At 38.5% G+C, this 12878-nt stretch overlaps 1 pseudogene; it reads left to right on the top strand.

The window, feature by feature from the left end:
• The first annotated feature begins 1925 nt into the window (after positions 1–1925).
• LOC140231057 (uncharacterized) lies at positions 1926–4403 on the top strand (annotated as a pseudogene).
• Positions 4404–12878: the final 8475 nt, after the last annotated feature.

Below are 12878 nucleotides of genomic sequence, written 5' to 3'. Positions count from 1 at the left end.
TGAGCATAGATAATACATGAAGTAACATTTTCAATGTAAACAAGGGTTCGAAACTATTTTTTTTTTTCTCTAGAAAATCACTGCATTTGAAAATGTGGTGGCCCAAAAGCCAAATAAAAGGAAACATAGCCATCCATCTTGAAATTTACTAGTTGGCCAATCAGGTTACAAAAAGTTACCTTTTTGAAATTTGGTGGCACGACAGGGATGCCTGCTAAAGTTGTGTCTTCAGTTTCACTATGTTCTTACTATTAAGTCTGTTGTTTTAATTTTTCACACTCTGTATGTGTCTAAAGGGTTGGTTCGCCACGTCTGATAATTTCATGTTTTTGAATTTTACACTTTGATTGCAGTTGATAAAATATGAAGAAAAGTTCTCGTGTGTGTTTTTTTTTTTTTTTTTTTTTTTTTGTAAATTCATTCCTCACTATTTGTCCAGGAACCTGACCAAATCCTACGATAGGGACTTTTCGATTACACCTCTTGAATGTTGACGTCGAGGCAATGACGTCGTTTTAAGGAACTGTACATACTCCATGTTCTAAAGTACATCCAACGCCTGAATCGCAAATGCGTCTGCCAAGGATTTCACGGCTACCTTATTTAGAACGTGAGTGATGTCATCGCTTAGCGCAACCACTCGCCAGCCTGTTGGAGGGAAGGGAGCCAAGACGTCATAGCAGTACGTAGTGAACAACGTGCACTGAAAATCAAAATGGGCGATATCATCCCAGATGTGACAAATGGACTGTAGCAATCTAGAACCGCTCTTGTACAAGAAAGGCGGCCACGTCCACACAATCGAAGATATGGCCCCTATCAACGCACCCGCACTGATCTACATGTATGACACAAAACATGTAGCGGAAGTAATTCAGGCAACTGAACTTGAAAATCTCAAGTTATCACATAGTGGACTTCGTGTAGAAAGTGAACATCACTGACTTGGGGCCAGCGCAGACAGTGTCGTGGAATGTGACTGCCATGGAAAAGGGGTCATAGAGGTGAAGTGCCCCTGTCATAGTATAGGGGAGAGAGGGGCTAATGAGGCCCCGCACACAAAGAACCAGAACTCGATGTTTCGAGTAAAACCCTTAAAGAACTCATATAGGCGGGTAAAATGCACTTATACAGTACAAGGTGTATTTTTACGCCTAAACATGAGTTGCATGCGGCAAGCACATTCGTTACCGCATTGATGAGTTTAATTTTACTCAATGTTAAATAAATAAAATCACTTAAACGAGTATCCTCAACCGATGAAGAAAAAAGTGAGTAAGGAAGCTCAGTTCTCGATGAAAATCATGTTGAATGAGTAAATCTACACGTCATTTACGCATCACTGAGTTTTCATTTAAAATTTGGCATTTACTCATTGATCTTTCCATCACCAGTTTACTTGTCCAGTGAGTGAAATTATCTACGAAACTTAGTTTGACGGCCAAGGTCACACGTCATTTAAGCATCACTGAGTTTGAATTTACTCATTGACTAGTTGCCTCGTTTCGATCGATAACTTTCAACACCATTTACTTGTCCAGTGAGTGAAATTATCCACGAAACTTAATAGTTTGACGGCCACACGCGCGCACGCACTTGTATTACAGACGTATGTATGCGAGAAGTGTTGGGCTGCGATGGAGTCTTCACCGGTAAGTTTGTTTTATCTTTTCGTTTTTATATGGAAATTTTACTTAAATCTGCTGTTGTTATTAATATTGACATCACCATGGTGAATATAAGTTGAAACTGAAGACAAATTGATGCGAATAGTCTGGCTTACTTTGTGTTTTCTTCCTAAACTTTTTCTTTTAATTAGTCCCACTCGACTAAATTTGTGTTATCATTTTCTACCAATCCATGGCTACGTCAGCATCATGCATGCATGAATGATGATGATGATGATAATGTCGGTAATAATAATGGTAATGACCATGATGATGGTGGAAATGATAATACATGTAATGTCAGTGATGATTATGATGATGATGATGATGTGGTCGCAGGCACCCCTGCCACCATTTTTGTCTGACATAATGGTATTTTATGATTCTTTTTAGAGCAATGAAAGCAGAGTACAAGAAAAGGGAGCCAGATGTGGAGAAAGTTGGTAAACTAATGGAGAGTACCTTCCCTTCAAGGCGTCAGCTGTTGAAGGATGGAATTCCAATCAAGGACCTTGTAGAGCAGTATCCCTGTCTTATGCTGAAGAATGAGGTTTGACTTTATTTTGTTTTGAGACATTCTTTGCTATAGACTTCTTTTAAAAATGAATGGTCAAAATGATCTGAAATGGATATGTATATTATTGAGACAGAATGAAAGTAACCACATCAGGAGAGCTCAACTGCTTTATTAGCTTTTATTTTTGTGTGGGGGAGCATTCTAAGATGCTCACTGGATCACTACAGCCACATAAAATGATGGTGGAGTTGGGGGTCAGACCATAGAAGTAACATATAAATTACCAGAAGCCAATGACGCGCACATCGCGTGTCATGTCCTATTGAAAGTACACATCATTGCAATATGTGTATATAAGGAATATGACGGGTGAGCTTACGGAGATATGCTTTTTCAAATTCTTGACGTACGATGACTCGGCATTTTTGGCCACGCCCCCTTAAAACTGTTTTTTGGCCCGCATTGTCTGGATACTCATCCTATTTTCATAAAATTGGTGTTATATCGATCAAGAGATCAAGCTGCCTCAAATGAGATATGTACCACTTGTTTTTGAAACATCACCCATTTATAGCCCACCTCTATTAAAACATAGTTGATAAACATTGATCAGTTCTATAGAAATAGAACTGTTCTTATTTAGTTTATTCATTATTATTCTCAATTCTTTCCAAAAGACCTTATTGAACGTTTCATAGTTGGTAGATATTACAAGTGCATTTTTTTTCTAGTATTTGGCATGCTTTTTTTCAGTTGTTGCAGGAGATGACAAGGGAGACAAGTGTGGATGCATCTGATTGCTGCACAACATTCACCAGCAAGCTGGAAGATTTGGCCCCAGTGCTGTTAAACCAGTCCAAGAAAACATCTGTGATAGGTAATTGTGCTACCAAATTTGGCGGCATTATCCACAGGGGAAGTAGTTTGCAGGTTACTGTAATAGTTGCTCTTTACACTGATGTGAATATTAATTTGATGCAAGGGTATTTAACTGGAGTTTTAATTGTTCAAAAATTTGTTCAAATTTCATTTTTATGATCATATTTTAACTTTCGTTTACACATGTTTTTGAAATGTAAATGACAAAATAAAATATGTCATTAGAAAGTGTGAAATCTCCTCTTTAAAAAAAAAAAAAATATACCACACTAAGCAAATAAACCGATTTCTTGAGTTTACATAGGTCTTGAAAAAACTCTGCTCCAGCTCATTACATATGCAAAGAGCATCCACTTGTGCATACGAGGGATTTCAGGTGCACTGCCGACTGACTGTACTGTTGCAACAAATGTACATGTACTAATGTATATGTACTAATGCTATACCCCGGTAGGGTCGTCATCATTGTTGTTGGCATCAAGAGTAATCTGCGTCCCTAGACACTTTTCAAAAGCTTGATATATCTTATGATCTTTCATTCTGGACCATGACCTTGAACTTTGACCTTCTTTTGAAAAACTTCATCCTGGGCAATATCTTTTGATTTCGGAGGGGTGTGGCTTTGATATTTCATAATAGATTTGCATTACAGAAAAAACTTTCAGCATTTACGTAGTTAAAATTAGTCAATAGATAAGAGATCACTATATTGTCCATGCTCCTTTCAGAATCAGTGTCCAGACCCTTAGATCACCCTCTATAGAAAAATGCTCTCTCTTTGAAATATACATGTACAGTGTAACCTCAATTCTAATGATCATCCTTCAGAATGATTGATTTTCAGAGTCTATGTAAAATGAATAAATATTTGTGTTTCTTATGCCAAAAGTTCTTTAGATGGCTCATGAGATGGATCAATCTCCTTGCTGATGAATATTTTTGCAGTAACAGATGGAAATGTATATCTTCTTAATTTCATTTCTAACAAATTTGTTTTCTAATGCCTACTCCTGTGCTAACCAAGAATATTGTACAAATTGCAGGTGGCATGTGGTTCCTGTGAAGCCTGAAATTTATTTTAATTTACAGGTAAAATGTACCAATTATATAACGATAAAAATGTTTCCTATATTTGCTTGCATTTCAGTCTGATCCAGAGCAAGTTCAGGCTGCCAAGGTCAAACCGATGATGCATCCACACATTCAAGTGAAATGTGCCAATGATGGATATTCAATCATGTGTGAACAAATTCAAGTCGCTGTGGCAACAGATGTTCCCGAGGCATGGTGCCTTCTCATTGTGGCATATTTTGTATACGATATGAAATATCCTAAGGAGTTGCAAAACACTCATCTCGACTTTGATGCAAAAACTTGAGAACCCCAGATCCATTTGAAATCTAAACATTAGGGTTTCAAAATACTTATTTGGCCTACTGTCATGTACATACTATTGTTTATGTCTTTTAAGAAAATCAAGGTGGTTTTTTCCATTTTCATGCCTTGGAGTTGTACGTTGGTTCTTTTGTCTCAGAAAGGAATGGGCATAATTACCTTTTACTTGTTTTTATTTTTCAAAAAAATTATAAGATTTACAAAAATTGTTGTTTAAAAAACATGTGTTACTTTTGAGTGTATTTTCATTTCGAGCATAAGTAGTTCACCATACTTCAATAGATGCTGACCATGACTGGCATATTTACCAAGATTCATGATGAAGGATATTTCATTGTGTGTAAACAAATCAAGTTGCTACGACATGATGCCTTCGCATTGTGTAATAATTTGTATATGATATGAAATATCGTATAGAGTTACAACTCTATGATATGAAAATTGTTGATAGCTTCTAAGAAGTACAAATGCCCATTGGTGTATCCATACATTGAACTAAGGGATGAAGGACATTCCGTGTTGTATGAACAAATTCAAGTCGCTGTGCCACCAGATGTTCCTGAGGCATGGTGCCTACTCATTGTGGCATATTTTGTTGCAGAACACGCTGTCTTTATTGGAGGTTATGATGTTTGACTTAAAAAGAAAGTTGAAACTTTCAAGACCAACTATGAGGCTTATCAATCCACTCAAGGAGGCATTTCTTTATGTGTAAAAAAAAAAAAAAAAAAAAAAAAAAAAAACTTGTTTGAAAGGCATACATGATGCCTTCTCATTTTGTTATTATTTTGTGTATTGTTATATATCTTAAAGGGTTGCGGTTTCTATTTTTAGTTCATGATGTTGATATCAGGGGCGGATCAAGGATTTTATAAAGGAGGGGCATGATTTTGAAAACAGGAGGGGGGCATCGTTTTGAAAACCGAGGTGGGGTATGAAATACTGCGAGCACTGCAAGTGCCGCTACAGACGGGAGGGGGCATCTTCTATAAGACAATTTTGAATTGCTAAGATTTAGTTTCCTGCAATTTGGTGTATATTTTTAAAATCAATTTCTGTTAATTGTTTTTTATATCTCTTTGGACTGAAAGGGGGGTTGGGGTGTACGACCCCCCATGACCCCCTCTGGATCCCCCTGGATTCAAAAAGAATATTAATCTTTCTAGACCAACTATATGAGAACTATGTGGCCATCAATGATCCCATTTCATCTTTTTCATCATTGTATGCTGTTTTCAGAATATTTTCCATCTCTTTTGATTCTTCAAATTATATGCTGATTTGAGTAGATTTTGAGTCTGATTAATGATTTATTAACAAACTTCAAATTGATGATTCCCATGTTAGGCACGATGCCAGTGTTTATATCTTGAAAAATCATGTGGGTTTGAAAGAAAGGAGTTGGTATGCATTTTTCAGAATAGAGTAGCATGACTGGTAAAAAAGAGAAGACATTGGAGTACTCAAAAGTTTGTTTTGTTTCTTTCTAAAGGTCAATTGTTAAATTACAGATAAGGAGACAGGGCATCATGAATGGTTAATGCATGCATGCATTGTCTATGCTAAAACGTAGATATATCATCTACAGCAATGAATGTTTTCTTGTCGGTATAAAAAAATTCCTTTCCTGACATCCCTGTATTTAGCTTTGTTGAAACCTTTGTCAAGTCGTTATAGTTGTTTTGATTGTTGTTTTCAAACATATTTGCTGCACACTTGCCAGTTGTTGTTATTGTTGTTGTTACCTTTGTAAGTTTTGTAAGTTTTAAGTAACCAATAAAAAGGCTCAGCCGTTGGAGCAGTTTTATCACTATATAATGATGGTAAAATGTTTGTTGATTTTGTTCATTTTCTTGAGTATTCTTCAAAATACTCATGATTGTGAATATTATTTACACACCAATACAAGTGAATAAAATAATTTTGTTTGGCGAGGATAATGATGAGAATGCACCTAAATGAGTACTATATTCATTCAACTCATAGGTGCATTCTCATCATTATACTCACCAAACTAAATTTGTTTATTCACTCGTAATCGTGTGTAAATAATATTCACAATCATGAGTATTTTGAAGAATACTCATTGATAATACTCACCAGTGTGTCATTATAGTGTCAATCGCAAAAACTCACCTATCTGCATTACATCGGGAACTCACAAGATGAGTACTACAGAGGAAACTCAATTTGATGAGTAAACTTTACTCATTTGGTGTGTCATTATAGTGTCAAAATTTAACTCCTGTTTATGAGTAAAGTTACACGATTTTGTTTTTGTGTGCGGGGTAAAAGAGGCCCCTAAGTAGAATTTTGCTTACTGCTCAAATATGCCAAGGCCAAACCAGTGGCTGACTGTGTGGTCTGAGAGGCAACTTCTCTGCCACTTCTCTTGCAATATAATGTATGAGCTATACCCCTAAGCACATGGCTGTCAGGAGCTGTTAACTACAGGCATCTCCAAACTGAAATTCGAAAAGTGGCTTGTCCACTTTGGATAGGTGAGTACTGTACCTACACGCTACTGAATATTATATATTTTTCTATGTATTTCATAAAGCTACTATTGCCCATGATAGCATGATATCTAATTTAATGAAATTTTATTTTATTTTCTGACTGGGGGTGGATGACTGTAGTATTACCATCGGGGCAAAAGAGGCCCCCTGTACAAAAAGCTCAATGATGACTGTTTTTTTTTTTATGAATGTAGTTTTATCTATGCACCTACAAATGTACTAAGATGTTAATTTAGTTGTAATAAATGTAATTAATCCCAAATTGAAACAAGTACTGTCATTTTTCTTGATTTCAGGGTGTGTTATCTTTCCCTGCAAAATTTTAACGCCGGCCTACAACCGAGCAACATCATGCGCTATTACAAACGTAAATCGGACAAGTACTTATCTTACACGTCAGAAGCACTCACAGATGCAGTAAAAGCAGTGAAAGAAGGTAAAATGGGACTTAAAAAAGCATGCAAAGTGTATGGAGTGAAACGCACAGCACTTCAGAGACGAGTACAAGGCAAGATTGCTATGGATTCGTTCGGTGGTGGTCACAAAACTACCCTTCCTAGACATGTTGAAGATGAAATGACCAAATGTCTTCGTGTCCAGGCCAGCTGGGGCCTTGGTCTCATTAAAGACGAACTTTTAGATCTTGTTGCAGGTTACGTGAAGACCTGCAAGATAGACACGCCCTTTGTAGAAGGACGTCCAGGATCGGATTGGTACCAAGGCTTCTTAAGACGACATCCTACCCTATCTCTTCGCAAACCAGAGCAACTTACAAGCAGCAGAGCCAAAGCAACTAAAAAAGAAATAGTCGACCAATTGTTTGAACTTCTTGGCAAAATTTTAAAAGAACTGGATACTAAAATAAACCTGCCCAGATCTACAATGTCGATGAGACTGGTTTGCCACTTGGCCCTTCCAAACTGAAGGTAATAGCTGAGAAGGGTGCAAAGAATGTCTTTTGAATCATAGGAGGATCAGGACGAGAGACCATTACAGTCCAGGGGTGTGGCTCGGCCTCTGGACATGTTCTTCCACCCTATGTTGTGTACAGTGGGAAGAACTTGTATAAAGAATGGACTATGGGCGGGGCCCAGAATGCCAGATATACAACATCAAGCAATGGGTGGATGGAAGGTGACACATTTAATGACTGGTTGCAAAACATGTTCATTCCAAACATTCCTGACATCCGGCCTGTCCTACTGATATTTGATGGACATGCATCTCACGTCACGTTTCCCTTGGTTCAACTTGCTGTCCGCAAATTCATCACAATTCTTCGCCTGCCCTCCCACACAACGCACTACCTACAACCCCTTGTTCCCCTGAACAGTAGAAACGAGTGTTACAGACACCAGGCCACAGCCCCACTCCCTTGCTTTGGCAAGAATGTCATGAGTGGACAATAATGAGCCCCTTGTCTTATCAGACCTTTGGCCTTGATGGGTCTTTTGCAGTTTGCCTGTGTGGGGAAAAGTTTTTGCTCTCACGGTGAGAGCATTATATGACATCGGCCAGTTGAGACGTATTGTAGCCGCTGCTCTCATACAGCCGACCATATTCCCCTACATAGGTAAGCTGAATCGATTTTCTACTACATGTATTTTGCATTTAAAGATGTGCATGACTGTATTTTATTGCAATTGTTAAGTTGCAAGTTAAGTTTTTTAAGCTTTCTTGCCATATGTTCTCTTTTGTTCTCTCTTGCTATGTCTCTACCTCTCCCTTTCTCTCTTCAGAAAATGCTGGCATCTTTTTCAGTCTGCACAATATTGCAGCACGATGCAGATCGACACTGAGAAACATTAATCTCGCCTTGCGGGTGAACATAAGAGGGTTGAATTGGACCAGTTATAACTGATCAGAAGAAGTCAGGAACAGAGCGTTTGAGGACTATTGATGGCACTGAATATGCCAGATTAGGTACTATTACAGTTCTGTGTGATGACTGTCAGCCCAGTGATGCTGGGGGTGGATTTTCTGCATGCTTCTCATCAAGACGCATATGCTGGTCCTGCATGGCAAAACAAACAGGAGACATCTTAGAAATTTTGACGAATCTGAAAATGTGCTTAGAATAGCTGTTTTCCACGCCTACATTTAAGAAGCTGTGCAAGTTACTCAGCAAAACACATCAGTATGAGGAAAGTGAGACCCTGCCCATTCAGTGAGCTGCAACATTCTGACGTTACAAAGTGTCTACCTCCTGACCCTATGCATGACCTTTTGGAAGGAGTTCTTCCCTCTGTGATAGGGCTTGCACTGATAGAAGTTGTAGTGAAAATCTTCCTTACAAATTAAGAGGGAGTTTAAAGACGAATGAACAGCTTCAAGTATGGTAAAAAAAAGAGGATGCTACTTGCAAGCATGTAGCTACACTGTATATCACCAATAATTTTGCAACAGAATGACAATAATTGCAGCGTCAGCATCTCCGAATGATAGCTTTTATTTATATTTTTTCCGGAGATTTAATGCCAGAAGATTCCAAGATATTAGAATTGTATCTCTCGTGAAGGGAGATTGTCGACACACGATTATGCTCTCTATCAGAACGAAAAATGAATAAAGACACTTATCCTCTCAACTATCAACGCGGGCACTTTCTCAATTATGTCGTATCTTTAAGCCTTTCTGCCACTGATACACCAAAATATTACAGTATCCATTCATTGAACAGAGGCATGTTTGATGATACAGATTCTGTCCTTGTTGCCAAAACTAACCGTGAGCAAGATGATACTACAGCAGATGGCTTCACAGTGAGTCCAACATCTATGAAGCAAGATCTCCAAAAGAGACCCTTGGTGCTAATGCGTCAAGTACAGGTGTCTATACACAACGAGGAAGTCGATGGTAGTTCACCCACCTCCCAGGAATTCAATTCATCACACCCAAAATACATCGTGTCTGATGTTCACCCGTTACCGAAAGCAACAGCAAACGGAGGGGGGGGGGGGGGATCTGGTCACATAAGGGGAGCATAAAGATTCTCACCGATACCCAAGTATCGCCTACAGCTCGCAGGATCGGACATGGACAGGATGAGACAGTCTCATAATTAGTGAGTAAAGTATCAGAGGGCACTTTATATACTGAAAAGAAAAAAAAAAAATCAGAGGCTGGAAGTTGAGAAACCAGTGTTGAGGTTGTCCCCGAGACGTGGAGATACAGAGGGACACCAACGCTACCATTACCCCGCCAACTACTCCGACAACTGCATTCTGAAAGCTGCAAAGAAAGGAGAGCCCCCACCACACATGGATATCTTTAAATAATTACCTTTTTTTCGCAGAGAATGGCTTACCACTGGTAAGTTATGCATAGCTCATTTCATCGATATCCATCATCCAGCAGCAAAAGACCAAAATAACAATAATAATGCCAACAATAATATATGAATGATAATAAGGAGAGGGGAAGTGCCCTGGTCACAGAAGGGGAGCACAAAGATTCTCACTGATACCAACGTATCGCCTACAGCTCGCATGATCCAAATGGGAAATGGACAGGATTGGACAGTCCCTTAATTAGCCGAGTAAGCATCAGAGGGCACTTATTACACTGAAAACAATCTATAAAAATAAAAGAAAAGAGACTGGAAGTCGAGAAACCAGAATTGAAGTTGTCCTAGAGAAGAAGAGAGACACCTATGTTACTTTTACCCCGCCAATTACATACTACATAAATCGGAATGCCTTAGAATAAACCTTGTACATCGACAACTTTGAGGTAGAACATTTTCTTGGCATCAAACGAAGTCAACAGAAAATGCTCGCATCCTGGAGAATATTGCATGATGAAGATCAACAGTGAGAAACATTCACCTCGCCTTGCGGGTGAACATAAGAAGTTGAATTAGGACCAGTTATAACTGATCAGAAGAAGTCAGGAACAGAGCGTTTGAGAAGGACTGTTGATGACACTGAATATGCCACATTAGGTACTATTAGAGCTCTGTGTGATGACCATCAGTCCCGTCATAATGTGGGAAGATTTTCTACATGCTTCCCATCAGCACGCATATGCTGGACCTACATAGCAAACAAACAGGATAATCAGAAATCCCACAAATTTTGATGAATCTGAAAAATGTTCTTAGAATACTACTAGCTGTTGTCCATGCCTACATTAAAGACGCTGTGCAAGTGAATCAGCAAAACGCCTCAGTATGCGGGAAGTGAGACCTTGCCCATTCAGTGAGCTGCAACATTCTGAAGTTACAAAGTGTCTACCTCCTGACCCTATGCATGACCTTTTGAGAGGAGTTGTTCCCTTTGTAATAAGGCTTGCACTGATAGAACGTGTAGTGCAAGACTTCCTTACAAATTAAGAGAAGGTTGGAAGACTAATGAACTTCTAATATGGTGACAAAAAAGAAAGAAAAGATGATGCTAGTTGCAAGCCTGTAACTATATCGGCAAGAATTTTGCAACAGAACGACAGTACTGCAGTGTCAGCATCATAAAAGGTGTGTCTTCTCCGAAAGATGGCTTTTACATGTATAATTATTTTGGAGAATTTATGACAGAAGATTCCGAAAAACGAGAATTGTATCTCTCGTGCAGGGAGATTGTCGACAGAGGCTTATGCTCTATGAAACTATATACTGATATCAGAACGACTCATGAATAAAGAAACTTATCCTATCATGTATCAACGCGTGCACTTTCTCAGCCATATCATATTTCTAAGCCTGTCTGCCAGAGTGTTTCAGTATTTATCCATTGAACAGAGGCACTGTTGATAACATATTTTATCCCTGCCGCCAAAACTGACTGTGAGCAAGATGATACTACAGCAGATGGCTCCACTGTGAGTCCAACCTCTATGAAGCCAGACCACCGAATGAGACCCCTCCAGCTTGTCCTGACGCATCAAGTGATGGTGTCTATACACAACGAGAGGAAGTCAATGGTACAAATTTGTAATCCGCCCACCTCCCAGGGATTCAATTCACCATATCCAAAAGACGTACGGTAATCCTTTCCTATAATATCCTCTTCTACTTAGTCCAGATATGATCTCTTTTATACAGTGTATTATACATGTACGTGAATATAAAAGTATGAAATCATATAATTACATTTGGTTTTATATACACATGTTAACACTTTTTTTTTTTTTTCAAAACAGCTCCGAAAAAGAATGCTAATTCCTCTTAGGAGACTTGAGGTAGATCTAAGACAAACTACTACGCATGTGCCTTGGCTGATAATGTCTCCTCGTCACCGTCTTTCTGATAGCTTGAATCTTTACATGTAAGTATTTCTTAGTGTCATGAAAGAACATAATTATATCATGTCGAGTATTCTGATTGTGGTGAGAGCTTTACAACTGTATAAGACTTGGCGAAATTGATGTAAAGTTTGTATTCCCAACTGGTTGAAAACTACAGATCCATTTAGGCCTTAAATTATTTTTGTACTCGAAAGCTGCCAATTGAATAAATACATGTATGCTTGTTTCTTTCGGGATATTTCGGCCTACGAAAGTAGGCATAATGTGTACATTATGAGTGTTTTTATATTGACTCGTCATGTACAGTATACGGGCGAAACGACCGTGCATCTTTGTATAGAAGACAGCATTCGTGTGGCACCAAAGATTACTTCCTTTATACATGAGAACCGTGTGATAACTGCATAATGTTTTTGTTATTGAAACAGTATTCAAATACCCCTGTCCCATACATGACTGGTTATAACCACACACCAGGGATATTTTGCGGATATGCTCCGACCCACACACCCTGCCGCAATAACGTCACTGATATGATCACAGCAAATGACATTTCCACTGTCAATACAGTATTATCGACATTAGAAAAAAAAAAATCACAGCAGAGTTAGTACACAAGGCATGACGTTAGAGTATGTAGCAGATAGGTGATGGTGATGT

Source organism: Diadema setosum, chromosome 7, assembly GCF_964275005.1.
Source record: "Diadema setosum chromosome 7, eeDiaSeto1, whole genome shotgun sequence".
Lineage (NCBI taxonomy): Eukaryota > Metazoa > Echinodermata > Echinoidea > Diadematoida > Diadematidae > Diadema > Diadema setosum.
Note: the sequence above shows the minus strand (reverse complement) of the source record. Positions and strands in the feature narration are given on the sequence as shown.